The following is a 21,624-nucleotide window of genomic DNA, read 5'->3' as shown; positions in this document are numbered from 1 at the left end:
CATGGGTGCTCAACGTTACCCGGGTGTTTGAAGGTGTGTGTTGAGCAAAAAAAAATCGTAGTAGGAAGGCAGGCTCGAACCCGTACCCCCGTATCGCGAAGGAAGAAAAGAACGGGAAAAAACGTGAAGTGTTTGCTGTTACGACAACTCCAAACCGGAAGTGATGAAAATTTAAATTAAGGCTAGACAATCGAAAAGAGGGGATGACTTTCGAAAATATCGATGAAAAAAGCGACCTCTCCCTGTAGAAAACTGCTCAAATGTTTTTTGCTAATCTTTCGATATTTGTCGTCTGAACGGTCAACTTCAAAACGATACTGATCTTGTGAAAATTCGTCGCCTCTGTCGAAGGTTTTAGGCAGACATGCAAACATACATACATACATACATACATTTATATATTGGTAGCTCAATTTTTCGACCCAAATCGATTAAAAAGCTTACCCTTCTCTGAATACCCTTTCTGTAAAATTTCAAATGTTTAGACCAGAAATTGTCTGAGTAATTTGGTAGAGACTGCAGAGGTCGAATTTTTTTTAACTATGACCCCTATTTTGACCTCTGAAAATTTATTGTTTTGGGCTCAAATCAAGTTATTACGTGGGATCCATGTCAAAGGAAGCTATATCTAAAATTTCAAGTGTTTATACCCAAAATTGGTGGAGGAGTTTGGTAGAGTTCTCAAAGGTCAAATCGTTAAACTTTGACCCCCTTAACAGCCAAATTTCTGGTCGAAAACAGATTACAAAGATTTTCTCAAATCTCAGTAACCTGTATAACAAATTCGAGTTTGTAGACTGAACATTGACAGAGTTATTGTGTCGGGAAATGTACGCAGACACACATTTTCACTTTAATATATATATATATATATATATATATATATATATATATATTATTGTTTCATAACTGTTTCATAGTTATATTATTAGACAATACTTTATATTATTTTGTTTCGTTATTTACTTTAAAAATATTCAATACATGTATAGTCTTACATACTGGTAGCAAGAATTTAGCCTGACAAATACATTCGCGGTTGAAGCACAAATATTTCTGTGTAGATTCTTAAAAAAATATGTAGAATATATATATATATATATATATATATATATATATATATATATATATATATATATATATTATTCAGAATAATGAAATGCAATAAATCTACTGGTGTGTAAATATTTGCTAATATTTTTCCTCTGAGGAGATGTATAAACATCGAAAACTCATAGGTTACTCTACTGTATTCTTTGTCTTGCATACAATAAAATTTCTATATTTGAAATTTAACTTTTTCCAATCACGAATTTTAAATTCCTAAATTATGATATATATATGTGTGTGTGTGTGTGTGTGTGTGTGTGTGTGTGTGTGTGTGTGTGTGTGTGTGTGTGTGTGTGTGTGTGCGCGTGCGTGCGTGTTTGTATTATTTTAGTATATTATTTTCAAGGCGAATTATGTAAACCTCTCATAGCGCACTTATTTTATGTACTTGTTCTCAAGGAAGTTATAAACACGATCGAACGTAATTTTGATGAAAATATTTCTATAGAATCGAACATGGCACACCACGGTTTTCAATCCGTTTTTTTAATCACTTAGCCACCATTGCCCATTACACAAATAAAAAAGAAAACGCATAGATTTATAAATCTTATTTTGTTGAACAGTTGATAATAAACAGGAGATCGGTATATAATAATTTACTCGCATCTGCACCGTACAGTCTGAAATTAGTTGGTAAAAAATCAATATGTACGAGACAGTGTACTAACGGTTACTCCAACGGTTTTTATTGTCCATCATTTTTAGATTATTTCTGCTTTTATTTCTCAACTTTATTCTGTAAAGTTTTTATTCCTTTTCATTTGTTATTGCATTCTTTCTTCCAACAAATAAAAAAAGATTTAAAAAAATAAAGTACCCACAGACCAATCGAATCTATAAAAAAGGGAGAAAGGAAGGGGCACGTTTATGCTTGCGAAATGGGGCGTCCACACTACCTGATTTTCGCGTTCGTCTGTGAAATGATTGCCAGTTGCAGGCAAAGAAATTGTCCATCGAAGCAAACGTACCAAAAATTAACGCCATAAATTTGACAGCTAAAAGGGGAAGGGAGACTCAAGCACAACGTGGAATGTCGAGGTATATAAGAAACTGCAGGCGGGGGGGGGGGATATTGTTTTGGGTGTAAACAGAGAGAGAGCTATGATAGAGAACGGGCCAGGAAGACGAAGGGGAGGGTGGAGACTAAAAGAGAGATAAAAGATGAAAAAATTAACGAGGAAAGACGAAAAAGGAATTAGACTGAGTTCCAAAAAAATCTATAATTTCCTCTCTTCGAAAAATCAGATACTTTCCCAAATTGCAGAAAACCAAATAACTGTAGAATATATATATATATATATATATATATATATATATATATATATATATATATATATATATATATATATTAAGTCAAGGTTATCGCATTCTATGATTTAATGACAATTTCAGAACAATCTGTCAATCTGTGTTTCTGGATAAGTCGACAGATTTGCTAGCATTCCAAGTTCAATAGACTTGCCTTAATCAGAAAGACAAGACAATTAGACCGGAGTTATTTGGGTGTTATCGGAATCGGTATCCGAATCAGAAAAATTTGTGCCTATTTTCCGATGTTAAAGACGCTTCTATTAATTGTATTTTTATTTGATTTTGTTTAAAGTTAACTTTTCCACTGCTGGTAGCAATGGTAAAAAAATAAATATTTATTGATTTTAAACGACCAGTAAAATTAAAATCTATTGATCATTTCCCACAAACGCATTTTTACGTTTTTTAGGATAATTGAAGATAAAAACAATATATCATTACAAAATAGTGCTTTCTGAATATATATATATATATATATATATATATATATACTAAAAACGGACTATGTTAAACGATATAGTGTTTTTTATCTTCCAATTTTCCTATATATATATATATACTAGCATTTCAGCCCGGCGTTGCCCGGGGGTTTGGAGGTGTATGCGTAGCAAAAAAAAATGGTCATTTTTTTTTTAAATTTCAGCCCTATTATGACCCTTTAACATTTATTGTTTTGGACTCAAATCGAGGTATTAATTAGATCAATTTCCAAGGAACCTATATCTAAAATTCCACCTGTTTAGACCCCAAATTTTCGGAGGAGTGTAGTAAAGTTCTCAAAGGTCAAATCGTTGAACTTTGACCCTTTACAGCCAGATTTCTGATCGAAAATCGATCACATCGATTTTCCCAAATCTCAGTACCCTGTATATAAAATTTCGAGTCTGTAGACTGAAAATTGACAGAGTTATTGCGAAGGAAAATGTACACAGATACACAGAAACACAGATACGTTCACTTTTATAGATATACTAGCATGGGTGTCCGGCGTTGCCCGGGTATTTAGAGGTGTATGTTGAGCAACAAAAAAAATGAAAAATTGGTCAATTTTTTAAACTTTGACCCCTATTATGACCTCTTAAAATTTATTGTTTTGGGCTCAAATCAAGTTATTTAGTTAGATCCATGTCCAATGAACCTATATCTAAAATTTCAAGTGTGTAGACCAAAAATTGTCGGAGGAGTTTGGTAGAGTTCTCAAAGGTCAAATCGTTGAACTTTGACCGCAAAATTTCTTGCCGAAACCCGATCACATCGATTTTCCCAAATCTCATTACCCTCTATATCAAATTTCGAGTTTGTAGACTAAAAATTGACAGAGTTATTGCGTAGGGAAATGTACACACACAGACGCACAGATCCACACACAGACAGACAGGCACTTTCACTTTTATATATATACTAGCATGGGTGCCCGGCGTTGCCTGGGTGTTTGAAGGCGTATGCTGAGAAAAAAGAAAAAAGAAAACTAAAAACGGTCAATTTTTTAAACTTTGACCCCTATTATGACCTCTTAAAATTTATTGTTTTGGGCTCAAATCAAATTAGATCCATGTCCAATTAACATATATTTAAAATTGCAAGTGTTTAGACCCAAAACTACCGGAGGAGTTTGGTAGAGTTCTCAAAGGTCAAATAGTTACACTTTGACCCCTTAACAGCCAAATTTCTGGCCGAAACCTGATCACATCGATTTTTCCAAATCTCAGTACCCTGTATATAAAATTTCGTGTCTGTAGACTAAAAATTGACAGAGTTATTGCGTAGAGAAATGTACAGACACACAAACACACAGACACGTTCACTTTTATAGATACACTAGCATGGGTGCCCGGCATTGCCCGAGTATTTGCACATGTATGTTGAGCAAAAAAAAAAAAGAAAAGTGGTCATTTTTTTAACATTGACCCCTATTATGACCTCTTAAAATTTATTGTTTTGGGCTCAAATCAAGTTATTTAGTTAGATCCATGTCCAATGAACCTATATCTAAAATTTCAAGTGTGTAGACCCCAAATTGACGGAGGTGTTTGATAGAGTTCTCAAAGGTCAAATCGTTGAACTTTGACCCCTTAATCGCAAAATTTCTGGCCGAAACTGATCACATCGATTTTCCCTAAACCTCAGTACCCTCTATATCAAATTTCGAATCTGTAGACTGAAAATAGACCGAGTTATTGCGTAGAGAAATGTACACACACAGACACAGAGATACACAGACACACATATACACAGACAGACAGACAGACACTTTTATATATATATATCGTCAATCATGCTCTTCCACACCTTTAACCTCTTCTGACTCTCTTTCTTTCTTTCGCAATCTCTCGAGAATTTAGTATGGAATCGGTACTTGTATCAGAATCGGGAAATGTATTGAATCGTCCCATAACTAACATATATATATATATATATATATATATATATATATATATATATATATATATATATATATATATATACTACCATGGTTGCCCGGCGTTGCCCGGGTATTTGGAGGGGTATGTTGAGAAAATAAAAAGCAGCGGTAAATGTTTTAAACTTTGACCCCTATTATGATCCCGTAACATTTATTGTTTGGGGCTTAATTCCAGTTATTAACTTAGATCCATGTCCAAGGAACCTATATCTACAATTTCAAGTGTTTAGACCATAAAATTGTTGGAGGTGTTTGGTAGAGTTCTCAAAGGTCAAATCGTTAAACATTGACCTCTTAATCACCAAATTTCTGGCCGAAAACCGATCATATCGATTTTCCCAAATCTCAGTACCCTCTATAATAAATTTCGAGTCTGTAGACTGAAAATTGACAGAGTTATTGCGTAGGGAAATGTACACACACAGACGCACAGACAGACAGATACACAGACATGTTCACTTTTATAGATATACTAGCATTTAGGCCCGGCATTGCCCGGGTGTTTGGAGGTGTATGCTGAGCAAAAACACAAAAAAAAAGGTTCATTTTTTTTTAAACTTTGACCCCTATTATAACCCCTTAAAATTTATTGTTTTGGGCTTAAATTAAAGTTATTAAGTTAGATCCTTGTCCAAGGAATCTGTATCTAAAATTTCAAGTGTTTAGACCCAAAATTGTCGGAGGAGTTTCGTAAAATTCTCAAAGGTCAAATCGTTGAACTTTGACCCCTTAACAGCCAAATTTCTGGCCGAAACCGATCACATCGATTTTGCCAAATCGCTGTATTCTGTATATCAAATTTCGAGTTTGTAGACTAAAAATTGACAGAGTTATTGCGTAGGGAAATGTACACAGACACACAGACAGACAGACAGACAGACACACACACACACACAGAGACACGTTCACTTTTATAGATATATAGATATATGTAATGTTAAAGTCCACGTATGCTTCTAGGATATTGATTTAAAGGTTATGAGGGTTTTTAAAGCATGAAAAACGATATTACTTTTTGTATTTAATATTTTGATTGTTATTTTTTATATTTCAAGCGGACCTCCGCTCTTGATCATAAAAAAGTATCGAGATGAAAAGTACTTGGTCTGATATTATCCTCGATCAATGTATGAGAATTCCTTCGGGACTGAGACAATTTTCCTTCAGGACCGTGACTATTTTTATTCTCATTTAATTACTTATATTATTATTATTATTATTATTATTATTATTATTATTATTATTATTATTATTATTTATTTATTTATTTATTTATTTATTTTCGTCCTGCGTGAAATCTTTATAGAGTGGAGGACGGAAGTTTAAGAATTGGGGCCAAACGGTTTCGTTGCAATGGTGCTCTGTATAAATTAAATCATTCAATATACAAGCAACGCCAAAAGAAAAACAAAGTAACAACTCGGAGACAATATAAAATTTAACAGACAAAACGAACGAACCCGACTGGATTCGCTGCAAAATAGTGTTCGTGAGAATGTGTTTAACAAATTCTGAATAAAATATGTACGTAGAGAGATAATTATATGGGCATACATTGGGCAATTTTCTCTATCGAATTGTGTTTATGGACGCTCACATTGTGTTTGCCATGATACTGTATCCATGCGAATGTATATAACAAAGTCAAAGTAGAATGTGTGCGCATGTGTATCTAAGTAACGTACAGAAATCTTATGTACTGAATTTAATGTGTCTGCGCATGCGTGCATGGTGCTTGCTAGGAAATTGAGCCCACAAGGATAGTCATCAAAGCGGGCACTAGATCGCGGTGATGTGATCTGTCTAGGAAAAAACACTGGAAGGACAAAAAGTGAATGGATTTTGCTGTGCAGTGCTTTTTATAAGTCCCGATACAGCGCCGCCGCCTAACATTTCCAAAGGACATATAATTCCGGTCTAGTACTCCCTGGCATAGAGTCTGTAATTCTACTGAAAAAATGGAGGTAAGCAGCTCATAGTATTTCGACTCTTCAGAGTAGTACGGAAGCTTTTTAAAAGCAACGAACTTAAACTTAAAATAAATCACAGAGTAATATTTTACTATGTATATTATACAAATATGTGATTTATTCCAAAGATTCATTTTGGCATTTATTAATTAAAAGCAATTTCGGGCATATACTATCCACGAAACGCGCATAAATGGTGTAATCTAGAGCTTCAATTTTCACAGCTGTATTTCGGAAATATTGCGTCGAATGTTGTCTTTAAAGTAGTCTATTCTGTCTTGTTTAACAGCGTAGGCATAAGATTTTACATACCTACAAAGTTAATAATCTGAAAACTTTCTTCGTTTGATGTATTTTGTAAAACAGTTTAATTACTCTATCAAACATCTCTTCACACTATAAAAGCAAATTCCCTATAATTTTTAACAATATAAATCGTACCGAACGAAGTATGTATATATATATATATATATATATATATATATATATATATATATATATATATATACTAGCATTTCAGTTCGGCGTTGCCCGGGTGTTTGGATGTGTATGTTGAGCAAAAAAAAAAGTGGTGGTAGGAAGGCAGGCTCGAACCCGTACCGCAAAGGAGGAAAAGAATGGGGTAAAACTTAACGTTTATGCTGTTACGACCACCGCCAAACCGGAAGCGACATTTTTTAAAATTAAGGCTAGAAAATCTATAGGAGAGGATAACTTTAAAAAATATTGGCGAAAAAAGTGACCCCCCCCCTGTAGAAAAGTGCCTAGTTGAAGGGGAAGATATTAATGTTTTTAGCCAATTTTTCGATATTTGTCGTATGAAAGGTCGAACTTAAAAACGATACTGATCTTGGTAAAATCCGTCGCCTCTATTGAAAGTTTAAGGCAGACATGAAAACAGACATACATACATACATTTATATATTGGTAACTAAAATTTTCGACTGAAACTGATGAAAAAGCTTACCCTATCCTGAATACCCTTTATGTAAAATTTCAAATATTTAGACCAGAAATTGTCTGAGTAATTTGGAAGAGACTGCAGAGGTCAATTTTTTTAAACTTTGACCCCTATTATAACCCCTTAAAATTTATAGTTTTGGTCTCAAATCAAGTTAGCAAGTTAGATCCATGTCCAAGGAACCTATATCTAAAATTTCAAGTGTGTAGAGCCAAAATTGTCGGAGGAGTTTGGTAGAGTTCTCAAAGGTCAAATCGTTGAACTTTGATCCCTTAATCGCCAAATTTCTGGACGAAAACCGATCACATCGATTTTCCCCAAATCTCAGTACCCTGTATAGCAAATTTCGAGTCTGTAGACTAAAAATTGACAGAGTTATTGCGTAAGGAAATGTACACAGACACACAAACACACAGACACACACACACACGCAGACACGTTCACTTTTATAGATATATATATATATATAGATAGATAGATAGATAGATAGATAGATAGATAGATAGATAGATATGCGTACAATGAAGAGTGCATATTTATATATATGCATATATGTATATGCATATGTATATATATGTATATATATGTATATATATATATGTATATATATACATATATATATGTATATATATGCATATATATGCATATATATATATATGTATATATATATATGTATATATATATTCATATATATAATATATATATACATATATATGTATATATACATATATAACTTTATTCGATTGGCAAAATTATAGAATAATTATAAAGAAGTGAACTATCGCGTAAATTCAATCGACTAAAATAAGATAAGATAAATAAATAAGTCGTGTATTTTAACGACCTTGTTATAAGGGTGTATTTTTAACGATCTTGTTTTTAATCGACTTATTTATTCTATTGAATTGTACATTTGTTACATGTAACTTGCCCCATTTTTTTTCCTTTTCCTCACCCCGCTTTCCATCTTATTTTAGTCGATTGAATTTACGCGATGGTTCACTTCTTTATAATATACATATATATATATATATATATATATATATATATATATATATATATATAATATATATATATACATATATATGTATATATATACATATATATATGTATATAATATACATATATATATGTATATATATACATATATATATATATATACATATATATATTATATATAATTATATATATGTATTATATATACATATATATGTATATATATACATATATATAATATATATATACATATATATGTGTCTATATAGATATATATATATATACATATATATGTATATAGATTCATATATATATATATTTTTTACTCAATGTAAACGGCTCTTGCTTTTCATGTTTTTATTTTGATATATGTAAACTCGTTTTATTTCAATATTTATTTTAATATATGTAAACTCGTTTACATGTTTTTATTTTAATATATGTAAACTTGTTTGTCTAGCAAATTTCGTATAAAATAACTATATAACTAAAAAAAATGGAGCAAGTTACATATAGCAAATGTACAATTCAATAAAATAAATAAGTCGTGTACTTTAACGACCTTGTTATAAGGGTGTATTTTAACGATCTTGTTTTTAATCGACTTATTTATTTTATTGAATTGTACATTTGTTACATGTAACTTGCCCCATTTTTTTTTTCCTTTTCCTCGCCCCGCTTTCCATCTTATTTTAGTCGATTGAATTTACGCGATGGTTCACTTCTTTATAATATACATATATATATATACATGATATATTATATATACATATATATGTATATATATACATATATATGTATATATAATATATATATATATATATATATATACATATATATAATATATATATACATATATATGTATCTATATACATATATATGTATTAATATACATATATATATACATAAATATATATATACATATATATGTATCTATATACATATATATATATATACATATATATATGTATATATATATACATATATATATATATATATATATATATATATATATTATATTACTCAATGTAAACGGTTCCTGCTTTTCATGTTTTTATTTTAATATATATAAACTCGTTTTATTTTAATATTTATTTTAATATATGTAAAGTCGTTTACATGTTTTTATTTAAATATATGTAAACTTGTTTGTCTCGCAAATTTCGTATAAAATAACTATGCCGTTTTTTTTCTTACTAAATATTATTCTATCTTATTGCAGTTTTCATATTAATAACAACCATGGCCATTCTTGTTATGTTCACTCCTGCTGTAATGTCATATGCGTCCCAAGATGGAGCATTGCTTCTACATAAGATGTAGCGTTATTAGGAGCAATATGTATTACCTTTACATGGTGCAAAACGGACTTTACAACCTAATGGGGAATATTCTCTTCTCTCTTATCTCCCCTTTTTCAGTGTAGACCTGTTGATAGTTTTTCTGTGCACTGTCCTCGTTTTCATAGCACTGAAAAACAACGTATGGCTCCCTTGCTGTAAATGTTTTACAGCAAGTGTCCGTATTGCTATCAACAGTTTGTGAACCAAGAACAAGACCAAACTTTGTGTCTTTAGAACAAGACGAAACTTCTATGAACGGAGCTTTTTTTCTAAGAACTTCTCAACAGTGGAACAAGGAAACACTCCACGGGACACTACACAGACACTTCACGGACATTTGCCTCGGAATCAAATCTACTCATCTGACCCGCATCCATCCACCCATTATCACTCTATCATGATTGTAAAGTGGTTGCAAAAGAACGAAAAGGAATGAGCCGTCACCATCATATCACAAAAGAATACAAAGCCACCAGGGATGGCCCTGGTCTGAAATATCTTGATCTGGTATATCTCTTTTGTGGCATATCAACCCCTTTAGGATTATCCTGTGTAGAAATATAACTTTCTATTGTAAACTATTTTGCTGAGCACTATCTATTATATCTATAGCTGTAAGGTGTTAAGGGTTCATGCCTTTTCTAACGATATGAACAAATAAGAAAGAAAAGCAAATATGATTGGGTTGAATCTTATATGCTGATTCCATTATCTGTTTCGGCAAGTGTTAGCCCATGAGCGCCCCTTAACTCCTCCCCATACGGGGAGAAGGACTGAGGTTCTATTTCTCTCATTCAATATTTTTCCTTATTCTTTCTCTCCCAATTATAGTGTTTTCACTCAAATCTCTCTCTTTCTCTCAAATAAATACCAAATTAAGATCTTTCTTTTGTTATCTTTACGTCTCTCTTCGCTTATTCTCATTTAATCAGCCCTGTCGGTGGGGCATTAGAATATGCCGACTGCCCCCCTGCAGAGGGTAAAAGTCCCTCAATGGGGGTCCTGGATATGACCTTAAACTATATCCAGTGGTGAGGCCCCAGCTTGTGGGCTTTGGGGAGTGTGGAGCCACCTTCTAATTACCATTGCTCCCAGGTCCACTCTGACCCGGAGTGGTAGTACCTGTTAGCGTCCCAACTATGGGTTAAATAGAAACTGACGTGGAAACAACAAATATATTCTATTAAAAAAAAATTTCTTCAAAATCTTTGGATTCGGCATTAAATAACCCGAAAAGGGTTGATATGCCGTAAAACAAAAACAACCAACCAACCAAATCTCATTTAATCATTCTCTCTTTTCACGTCTCTGTCTTTCTCTCGTGCAATTTCTCGGAATCAACGTCTCTTTTTTTTTTCACAACTCATTTTCTCGCTTTTTCTCTCTCTCTCTTTCTCTCTCCTCGATCACGCTCTTTCACTCCTATAACTTGTTTTCACCCTCTTTCCTTCTTTCGCAATCATTCTGCATTTTACTACCATAAAAAAGTGTGAATGGATCGATGGATGTTGGGTGATTGGATTTGATTCCACGGCAAATATCCGTGAAGTAATTGGAGAAGGTAGAGGGGATGGGTAGATAAAAGATCGATTGATAAGATCCAAATAGATAGATAGAGAAAGAGAGAGGGGGTAGGGAAAGGGGGGATTATGAACGCAAGTCAAGCTCATGTCCGTGACCCGTGATCATTGGCTACATATCATTTTGTCAACACCGGATACCTGATGCGTAGAAGCGTCAAGATATTCCATACCACGGATCACTAACTGGACAATTTATGAACCGAAAAGGCTCAAGAATATCTACTGTTACACGCAATTTGCTACCTGTTTCTTATAATAAAAACATAAGAATCAAATTGAAATCTGAATCTCAAAATGCTACAAAGCTCGAATGATCTGATATTCCTTTATTTCTTAATGTACAAAAATACCTACACTAAAACACCCGAATTTATTTTAAAAACTGTTTTCTTTAATCTGCTTTATTTTCTCCTGCATTTAAGTTGCATTCGAGTTACTGTCACATTTTCATACACCAAACAGCCGTCACACAAACGAAGCACATAGTCTCTTCACACAAACGCATACTTGCTGCACTTGTGCGTTATCGCCAGTGAGCGATCAAAAAGCACAAATAAATTATTGAAAGTCTTTTTTTTTTAATACGTGCGCGTTCATTAGTCTTCATTCTTTTTATCATCGCCTGTCCATATGTGTGACCGTCCCTCTGTTTAGTTCCGTCGTCTCGTGGCTGTTGATTGATTGTTTAACTCATGCGAATAAAACCCATGTACGAATTGTTGCGGTTTCAAAGGTTTTATTATGGAGAGAAGTTCATTCACGAGGAGAGAAAACAAAAATTAATTCCTTATAAAAGCAAGGCTAAAATAAAATCCTTCTTACCTAATTTTCTGACTTAGCTTTAAAAATGCTGACGAACGGACAGGTTCCGATGAAATACTTTCTCATTATCGGTACGTCTGACCTGGCCATTCTCTCATCTCAAACTGCCTCGAAACTCTATCTCCCGACATGTAATTATTTATATAATATCATCGATAGATGTTTCCAGCATATTTTGCTAAAGAAGCTCCTCGTCTCATTCAAGCGAGGTGCACTGGGTCTATTTCCGTTTGCAGCCAGGTTGTCTTGACATACTTAATGTAACCCTCGCCGAAATTCATACTAGTTAACAAAATCTTTACTTACTAGCGTAAGGTTCCAATTTATAACATTAACTTTACAAGACTCTACATACGAACGTTTGGACCGTTCATATTTTCTCACTCCTCGCGTAAACTTTTTTTAATTATAAAAACGTTTTATATAAATTAAAACGTACAAAATTAAATTATAAACCTGGAAACAAAAAAAAAAATATCTATTGATTTTTTTTTTTTTTTTTTTTGCGGGCTGTTATCGTTATCTTCATAATTGTTGTTATTTCACCACGTTTTGGCCAACTATTCTTCTGGCCTTCTTCGGGACCCGTGGCTCAGTAGATAGAGGCGTTGAGTGTCTACGGTTTCAGGTGAACATTGTCTGAAGGTGGCGGTTTCAATCCTACCCAAAGTAGGCCAGAGAATTCGTTTGCCAAAAACGTGATGAGACTACAACAATTATGGAAGGCAGTAATTACTGGGGATGCAATTACAAGACTCAACATTCCTATCCCGTCGTGGTTAACCACCTGAAGAAGGCCAGAGGATGAGTTACCCGAAACGTGGTGAAACAACAGCTATGAATATGAGGATAATAATCCGCAAAAAAAAAATCAATACAACACAAATTATAAAGACTCACCTCAAAGTATTCCAAGAAATAAAATAATATAGAAAAATATGTGTTGAATTTTTTGTGATGACGAGCAATTTTAATTTTTTTTTCTCAATAAAGAGCCGCCTTTTGGGGGAGTTGGATTTTCCCTCCATTCAAAACAGACCTTGTGTCTAACTCGACCCCCGTGGGGAAGTAATTAAATAGAAACAAAATTAGATTATTATTTTATGTGCGCTGGATGTGAATGTGGATGTGGTGAGTGTGGATATGCGGCTGATCATGACAAGTTTTTTTTGTTTTTGTTGTTTTTTTACAAGGTGGTCACCATTTATCAAGGCCCGGAAGCCACTCATGGATAAGGGTTATTGTAAGTACAGTACGTTAGTGTGAATATTTTAGAGTGTCTACTTCAGGGGGCGGTTCATCAGGAATTTGTTTAAGTTGGACTTGAAGACATCCAAGTTTCTAATCTTCCGACGACAGAAACGTAGATTCAAAAGTTATCATAAAGAAAAAGAAGACAAAATGCATACTTAAATGTTCTTTGAAGGGCACCGCTTGGGTGGTGCATCTAAGTGCTGCTCAAGACTAGTGTTTAAAGTAATAGCAACATGTTGGTAAGTATATAAAAGTGCAGTCGCCAGATAAGTTATTGATATAAGATTTCAAATTTTTACAGATTCAGTTCTGACGATTTTTTAGTAGTCTTCATGGATTCACACATGTTCGCGAAACACGCAACTTTTTTTTAAATTGAGGCATTTTTAATTGAATTTAAAAATGTATTTATATTAGTTTTAGTATAAATTATGCGTTGAGCCAGATGCGCAGCGAGCTTTTTAAACACTTTTTATTTACACGTTGTAGACTGGACATCAAGATCTCTGTAGTTAATTTCATTCATTCGGGTGTTACAATCTACTTAATTGGTTTTCGTAAGCACAATCGCAGCACAATAGTGTTCTGTGGAACCTAACAATAAAAAACCATTCCTTCGGACAGAGCACGAATGAAAAAAAAAAAGACGTCCTGATAAAAGAACGGTTGAGAAAGATCGTATGATAACGGCATAATCACGTTGACACGCAGGTTAACGTTCGATCACCGAAGGTAAGCAACGTCGAGCATGATCGCTACTAAAATGGGTGACGATTGGGAATTCCAGGTGCTGCATGTGCTTTCTTCTAATCTCGGCATTGTTTCCAGTCGCCCTGGACTTCTCCTCGCTATTGGACTTGCTTCACAATTTCGTACACAACTACCTTTACAGGGGGTATCCATTGTCTTTCGAGACTGAACTTGGGCGTTTTTTTATGATAACAGTTGCAGGATATGGAAAGTGCTGAAAAATATAAAACCATAAAAGAAGCTTGGTTGGGATAGTTGTTTATATTCATCTACATCATGTGTAGTACAAGGCCACTTTAATGTTAGGTGATTAATAAATAATTCGCAATTGTATTATGAATGTTGCTCGCATTGAGGATTGAACCTTCAACCTCCAGAAGAGTGCAAATTTTTTCGAATGCATGGTGGATAAAGTTCCCGGTAGAACATTAGTATGAAGAATCTAAATAATGCGAATAAGTCAGTTATTATTAATATTTTTTTTAATAAACTTAAGATGAGAATGAGGTTAATGTTTTGAAGCGAAATGATGAAGATGAAGAATAGATGAAGATGAAGAATAGATGAAGATATAGAAGCTGTTTTAAATAAATTATGTGAATTGTATGTTTTGAGAAAAACAGAAGTAGGGGTGACGGAAACGAAGAAAAAATGCCGAGAAAGGGAGAAAGAAAATAAAAACAAAGAAGAAATAAGGACGATAGATGAAAAAGATAAATAAAGAAATAAAAGAAACAAATAACAAAAGAAGAAAAAAAGAATGAATAAAAAAGTTGCACAAAAAGAGAACGATAACAAGAAGGAGAAGAAGAAAAAGATAAGGAAAAGCAACGGATGAGGAGACAATGGATGAACGAAGAAAAAGGAGAAAGAAAGGGGATAAACGGAATGAAGAAAGAGGAAATGGGAGGAAAAAGCAAACGATAAAGACACAAAAATGAAAGAGAAAGAGAGAAGGGTGAAGACAAAAGCAAAGATGAGAAAGGAAAACTAAGGAGAGAGAAAAGGTAAGGAAAAAGAAAAGGATTTAGAAAGGAAAGTGAAAGAGGAAGGGGAAAGGGGAGTAAAACGAAAATGAAAGAGAAAGCGAGAAAGGGAAGGAAAAAGACATTATAAAAAAGATTGGAAGAAAGGAATAATATAAATAAAAAGAAAAGAAAAAGAAAGGGAGAAGGAAAGAAAAGCGTGAAAAAATGAGAAATCGAGTTGGAAGAACGAGAAATAGAAATCGAATAAAAATTAAAAGAAAGATGAAAACGGTCAAAAGGAATAAAAGGAACAAGAAAAAATAGGAGACAAGTGAAGTAGAAATGAATAGGGAGTGAATAAGGAGGAATAGGATGAGAACTAATGAAAAAATAAGGGTGGGGTGAGAAGGGTGAGGGATGAGAGATGAAAATTGGAGGAGGAAGAGGATGAGGAGGTTCAACACAATAAAAAAAAACAAAGGAGTTGAGAACAAAAAAAAAAAAAGGGACAACCGGCTTTACGTGTTTTCTGTCGATTTGTCTGATGTGGGTAGTGGACCCTTACAAAAAAACTGCCAGGGTTGGAAATAATAATAATAATAATAATAATAATAATAATAATAATAATAATACACGCATGCGGTCTCACAAACTTCGTCTCACATTACACAATAGCTCGTGAAGAGTCAACGAGGATGGAAAGACTGAAGAGAGAAAACAACCCGACAACAACTCGAAGGGTGCAGAGAATACTCGAATGTATGGGGGGGGGGTATTGCCATTCTGATTCCAGAGATCATTGAGAAATCACTATGAAATGGTTGTTGTTATAACGCTAAAATTATTCGAAACAGTTATCGAAAAAGGCGGAGAGAACTGCAAATCTGGGAAAACTTATTGTAATTCAGATTCTATGAAAAATCACTGGTTTTATCGATAATAATAATAATAATAATAATAATAATAATAGTAATAATAATAATAATTATTATTATTATTATTATTATTATTATTATTATTATTATTATTATTATTATTGGCTCACATGGAGCTTTCACACAAGTCAACAAACGATTTGATTGGAAACCTGTGGTGTTCTCTGGAAGCTGAGTGACAACAAGTCTCCCCAGACATCCAGCTCTCTCCACCTCCTTAGATAGCATTTGCAAATGAATTTGCGTCATCGCAACAGTCTCCGCAAGGTCCCAGTTCTCTTCACGTTTGTCCAGCCGAGGTCTGTCCAGCGCTCTTTCCTCGGTCTTTCAATCCTTCTTGACCCTTCTCGGCTCTTTGGTATCACTTTTCTATTGGGAGGAACGATGATGAGACAATAGTGGGGATGCATGGTGGGGGTGTAGAACTTGTAGATATGCAACTTCTGTGTTCTTCATTCCCTGTAACGCTTCTTCGTTATATTGTCTTCTTGTATTATTCTCCGCATTCAAGGGTTTTCCTTAATATTTCAGTCGTTTTCATTATCGTTAGTCGTTGTACTTTTGCAGTTATTCCTCTGATTCCAATTTCTGGCATTCTTTTTTCGAAGTTTTTCGGAATTGTTCCTAGTACTCATACTATTATCGGTACTACTTTGATTTTCTTCATCATCCAAATCCCTTTTAACTCTCTGGCTAACTCTGTGTATTTGCTTCGTTTCTCCTTTTCTTTCATACTCACCCTGTGGTCAGCTGGGACAGCAAAGTCTACGTTTTGACAGGATTTTTCTTTCCTGTTAATTATTACGACATCTGGTCTTCTTGTTTGGATGGGTTTGTCCGTCTGTATGTCCATGTCCATAGGATTTTGTACGTGCACATCATATCGTCTTTGATTTGTTTATTTCTAATAATAATAATAATAATAATAATAATAATAATAATTGAAATAATGATAATTGAAATAATGATAAGAATAGCAATAGCAGTAATAATAATAAACAGCTAAAATATTAAGGAAAATCTTGCAATACGGAGACTAATACGTGAGCCACATGCGCGGCCAGACGAGCTACTGCAGAGACAAAACACAAAACATTACATGCAACCAAGAACATTGAATCTGCATATCTATGAGTTCTCCATCCCCATCCCCATTACCCATACCCCCTCCCCAAAAAATGATGCCAAATAACCGAGAAGGCTCAAGGAGGATGGAAAGACTGAGGAGAGATTGTCAGACCTCCGCTGGACAAATGCCAAGAGAACTGGTACCTTGGGGAAGCGTATTGCCACTCAGACTCCAGTGAAGACCATTGGCCACTACTACGAGAAATCAATGGTAAGCGGCTGTTGCGATAATGCAAACTCATTTGCAAGTGTTATCGAAAGAGGTGCAGAGTACTGGAAATCTGGGGAGACTTGTTGTCACTCAACGTCCAGGGAACACCGCAGGTTGTTCTCAAGGAGAAACTTTGGTGACCTGTGTGAAAACTCCTTGTGAGCCAATAACAATAGTGGTAGTAATGGTTATAAAAATAATGATTAGAGTGATAAAATAATAATAACATTAATAATAATAATAATAATAATAATAATAATAATAATAATAATAATAATAATAATAATAATAATAAATCATCCCAAGGTTGCTATATTACCAGGTTCGAACTGAGGATGAACTGCCATTCTCCAATAAAATATTTCAAAGACATGCTCAAACCTTTAGCCTCTGAAAATCTAATACTACTCCTGGCCTTCACGTGTGGTTTAGTCTCCAAGCCCGGCAAACCTGTGTTATTGGTGGCAGAGATGCATCAGGCGAAAACCAATAGCTCTTGGTAGGTGGTGCTCGACAGTTTGGTAAAGTCAACCATTTAAGAGAAGGAAAACTCTGATTTCAAATCACTAAAGATAATGTTTCGAAAAAAACAAAACACCAGTGGCTGTGCAACCTAAAATTCACTAAACTTCTCATGAATGAAATGGCAAACCAAAGGATTGAAAATAAAGGCGCTAATGGGACTAGAACTCAAAGCGAAGGGCCTACGCAGGTGCATCTTGGAACAGCAGTGAGAACCCAGCCGTTAACTTGCTACTGCTAGAATGAAGTGGAATAAAGACGTTAACACGGTAATTATGATGACATTGGAATTCCTATTAGGAGGTACAGAAAACGTATATTAAGAGAATGAAGAGAATAAGAAACGTTTAAATTAAAAGAATAGTGCGTGTTTCATCAGGCAAGAGCAATATGGAAAAATTGATGGTTATCGGAGTTGAAATTTGAGGCCATAAAAAGACAGATGAACACAGAAGTCCTCGAGGATGATACGGCAAATGTAGGAGCTGTGCGGATCGGTGAGGAAAGAACAGTGAATGTAGTGGAAGATGTGGATGAAGTGGTAGGAAATAGAGAGGAAACAGAGGACGAGGTAATTAGTAATAATGAGGAAACTGATGATGTGCTGGAAGAAACTAAGGAAGTAAAAGGGATTGTTGAAAAACTGGTGGAAGGAAAAAGAAGTGATGAGATCGTGTTTGAGAAACTTGACAGAAAAACTCTGAAAGTGCAAGTAGAAAAAGTAAATGAAGCAATGAAATATATGAAATGTAAGACCATCACAGAAACAAATGATTTGATTATAGCAGGAAGTGTTTGGATTGCAGAAAAAATTCGGATTGAAAAGAGATGAACGCCAAAATAGAAATGAACCATGGTGAAAAAGAAGAATAAAAGATGAAGTTAAAAAAATTAAGAAATGTTGTAAACTTGCTTGAAAGAGGTTTGAGAGGACAGTTGGGTGCGAGGAAGACAGAGAAATTCAAACTACTAAACGAAAAGTACAGAGTGAAAAGAAAGGGAATTAAAACTGTCTTAGAAAAGATAAAACAAAGAATGGTAGCAAAAGGTGTGAAAATGAAAAGAGAACTTAACAGTTCACAGAGAAAAGGTTATTTAGTTTGGGTCAGAAGAAGTTCTATGAAAGACTTAATGGACGGTCAAATTACACAAATGAAGTACCAAAGTCGGAAGAGTGTATAAAGTTTTCGGGTGATATTTGGAGTGTAAAAAATAAGCATAATGGAAGTGGTTAAATGGAATTGTAGAAGGCGGTACAATGCAGAAATAACGGAAAGACACAGGCTGAAGCAGGTGAGAAATTTATTAATACAACTTATAAATACATGTGTACATATTCATATTTCATATACGCAGTATATTTATATTTGCACAGTGGTTACCTGGGAAAGTCGGTCTGGTGGTATGTCCGTGTAATATAATATTTCGAGAAAGATCTCTTCGTCAGATATTTACTTGACTTTGACAAACGTGCTGTTGTAAGCAGTAACTATACCGTAGCAAATCTTTGCTCGGGACTTGTGGGTAGTATATGGTTAGGGTTTTTTTTCTCAATTCTTATTTTATATTTCTAAATTATTTATTTTATATTATATTTTATTTTATTTATTTATTTATTTATTTTATAATAGTTTGTCTTTGGTTCAAACGTGTTGCTGTAAACAGTAAATAGTAACAGTATCGGGCTAAATAATTGTCCGGACATTGTTGGTGGCATTTAATTTAATGTGATTGAGTTTGTTTGTTTTTCTTTTACTTACTTTTATTTTAATTTATTTATTTATTTTATTCATTTATTTGTTTTTTTTATAGTAGTTTATGTTTATATATAAACATTTATTTAGCCCGATACTGCTACTATTTACTGTTTACAACAACACGTTTGAACCAAAGACAAACTATTATAAAAATAAATAAATAAATAAATAAAATAAAATATAATATAAATTAAATAATTCAAAGTCAAGTAAATATCTGACGAAGAGATCTTTCTCGAAATATTATATTACACGGACATACCACCAGACCGACTTTCCCAGGTAACCACTGACAGGCATTTTGGCAGATGAGATTTACAAATATATGGAACAGTAAGATATCTTACCGGAAGAAGAGGTAGTAGCGGAACCAAGGATCAGTTTCTTATTGATAGGACAATACTTAGGTATTGTAAGAGAATATTCACAAATCTATGCGTGCCATAGATACTATTAAGAATATGATTTTATTCCACATAACTGGACTAAAGAATGTATGAAAATATTTGGAATAGTGTCGACTGTACAAGATTTCTTGGAGAGAAGCATAAAACAGTAGAGAGTGTCATTAACATCAAATGGAGATCTTGAGAAAGTTCATGTTGTTTGTTTTGAGTATGGTACCCTTGTTGTTCATATTATAAAAGGTAAATGCGTGTTATGAATGGGTAAACCATTTATTATGCATGGATGACTTAAAGCTGTATGCAAAGAACAACTACAAGCTCAATTTGCTTGTAAGAACTGTTCAAATGTTTAGTAATGACATAGGTATGGCATTTGGCATGAAAAAGTGTGGTGTCTTGAAATTGAAAAGGGAAAAACTGTTGAAAGTAAATGATAAAAATTTGGAATCGGGAAATGATAAAAGAGGTTGAAGAAGAAGGATACACCTAAATAGGAATTTTGAAATTAGAAAAAATAAAAGAGGATGAAATAAATGAAAAGAATAGGAAAAGAATACAAGAGAAGACTACGGTTGGTTCTTAGGTCAAGATTGAACGAGAGAAACAAAATATCCGCAGCAAACATGTGGGTTGGTATTATTCAACGGAAAGAAAATGAGCTCAAAGATATGAACACGAAGACAAGGAAAACGATGATAATGAATTAGCCAAAGAATGATGTCATTATGTTATATGTAGAAAGAAAAGAATAGAGGATGAGGGCTAATAGGTGTTGAACAATGTATAAAAAAAGAAGAAAATAGTGTGAAAATATACATCTCAAACTGTAAGGAAAAGCTTATAAAGATCGTGTGAAAATTTGAAAAATTGCAGAAGAGCGAACTCGTAAGAATTTAAGGCAATAAATGAACAAAACAAACAAACGACAAGTGGATTGAGAAGAAAATGCATGGCCACTTCAGTAGAGATCTACCAGAGGCCGTAGACAAGGAAAAACCTGGCGTTGGTTGTCAAAATGTGACTTGAAGGTTAGGACAGAAGCTCTAATATGTGCCGCGTAGGAGCAAGCGCTCAGGGCAAGTTATGTGAAATATCACATTGATAAAACGGCTGAAAGTCACCTACGTCGACTGTATAAACAAAAGGGTGAGAATGTACAACACCTCGTCAT

Source organism: Euprymna scolopes, chromosome 17 (assembly GCF_053919585.1).
Source record: "Euprymna scolopes isolate OS-2025 chromosome 17, ASM5391958v1, whole genome shotgun sequence".
Taxonomy (NCBI): domain Eukaryota; kingdom Metazoa; phylum Mollusca; class Cephalopoda; order Sepiida; family Sepiolidae; genus Euprymna; species Euprymna scolopes.
This window is presented reverse-complemented; position numbering follows the sequence as displayed.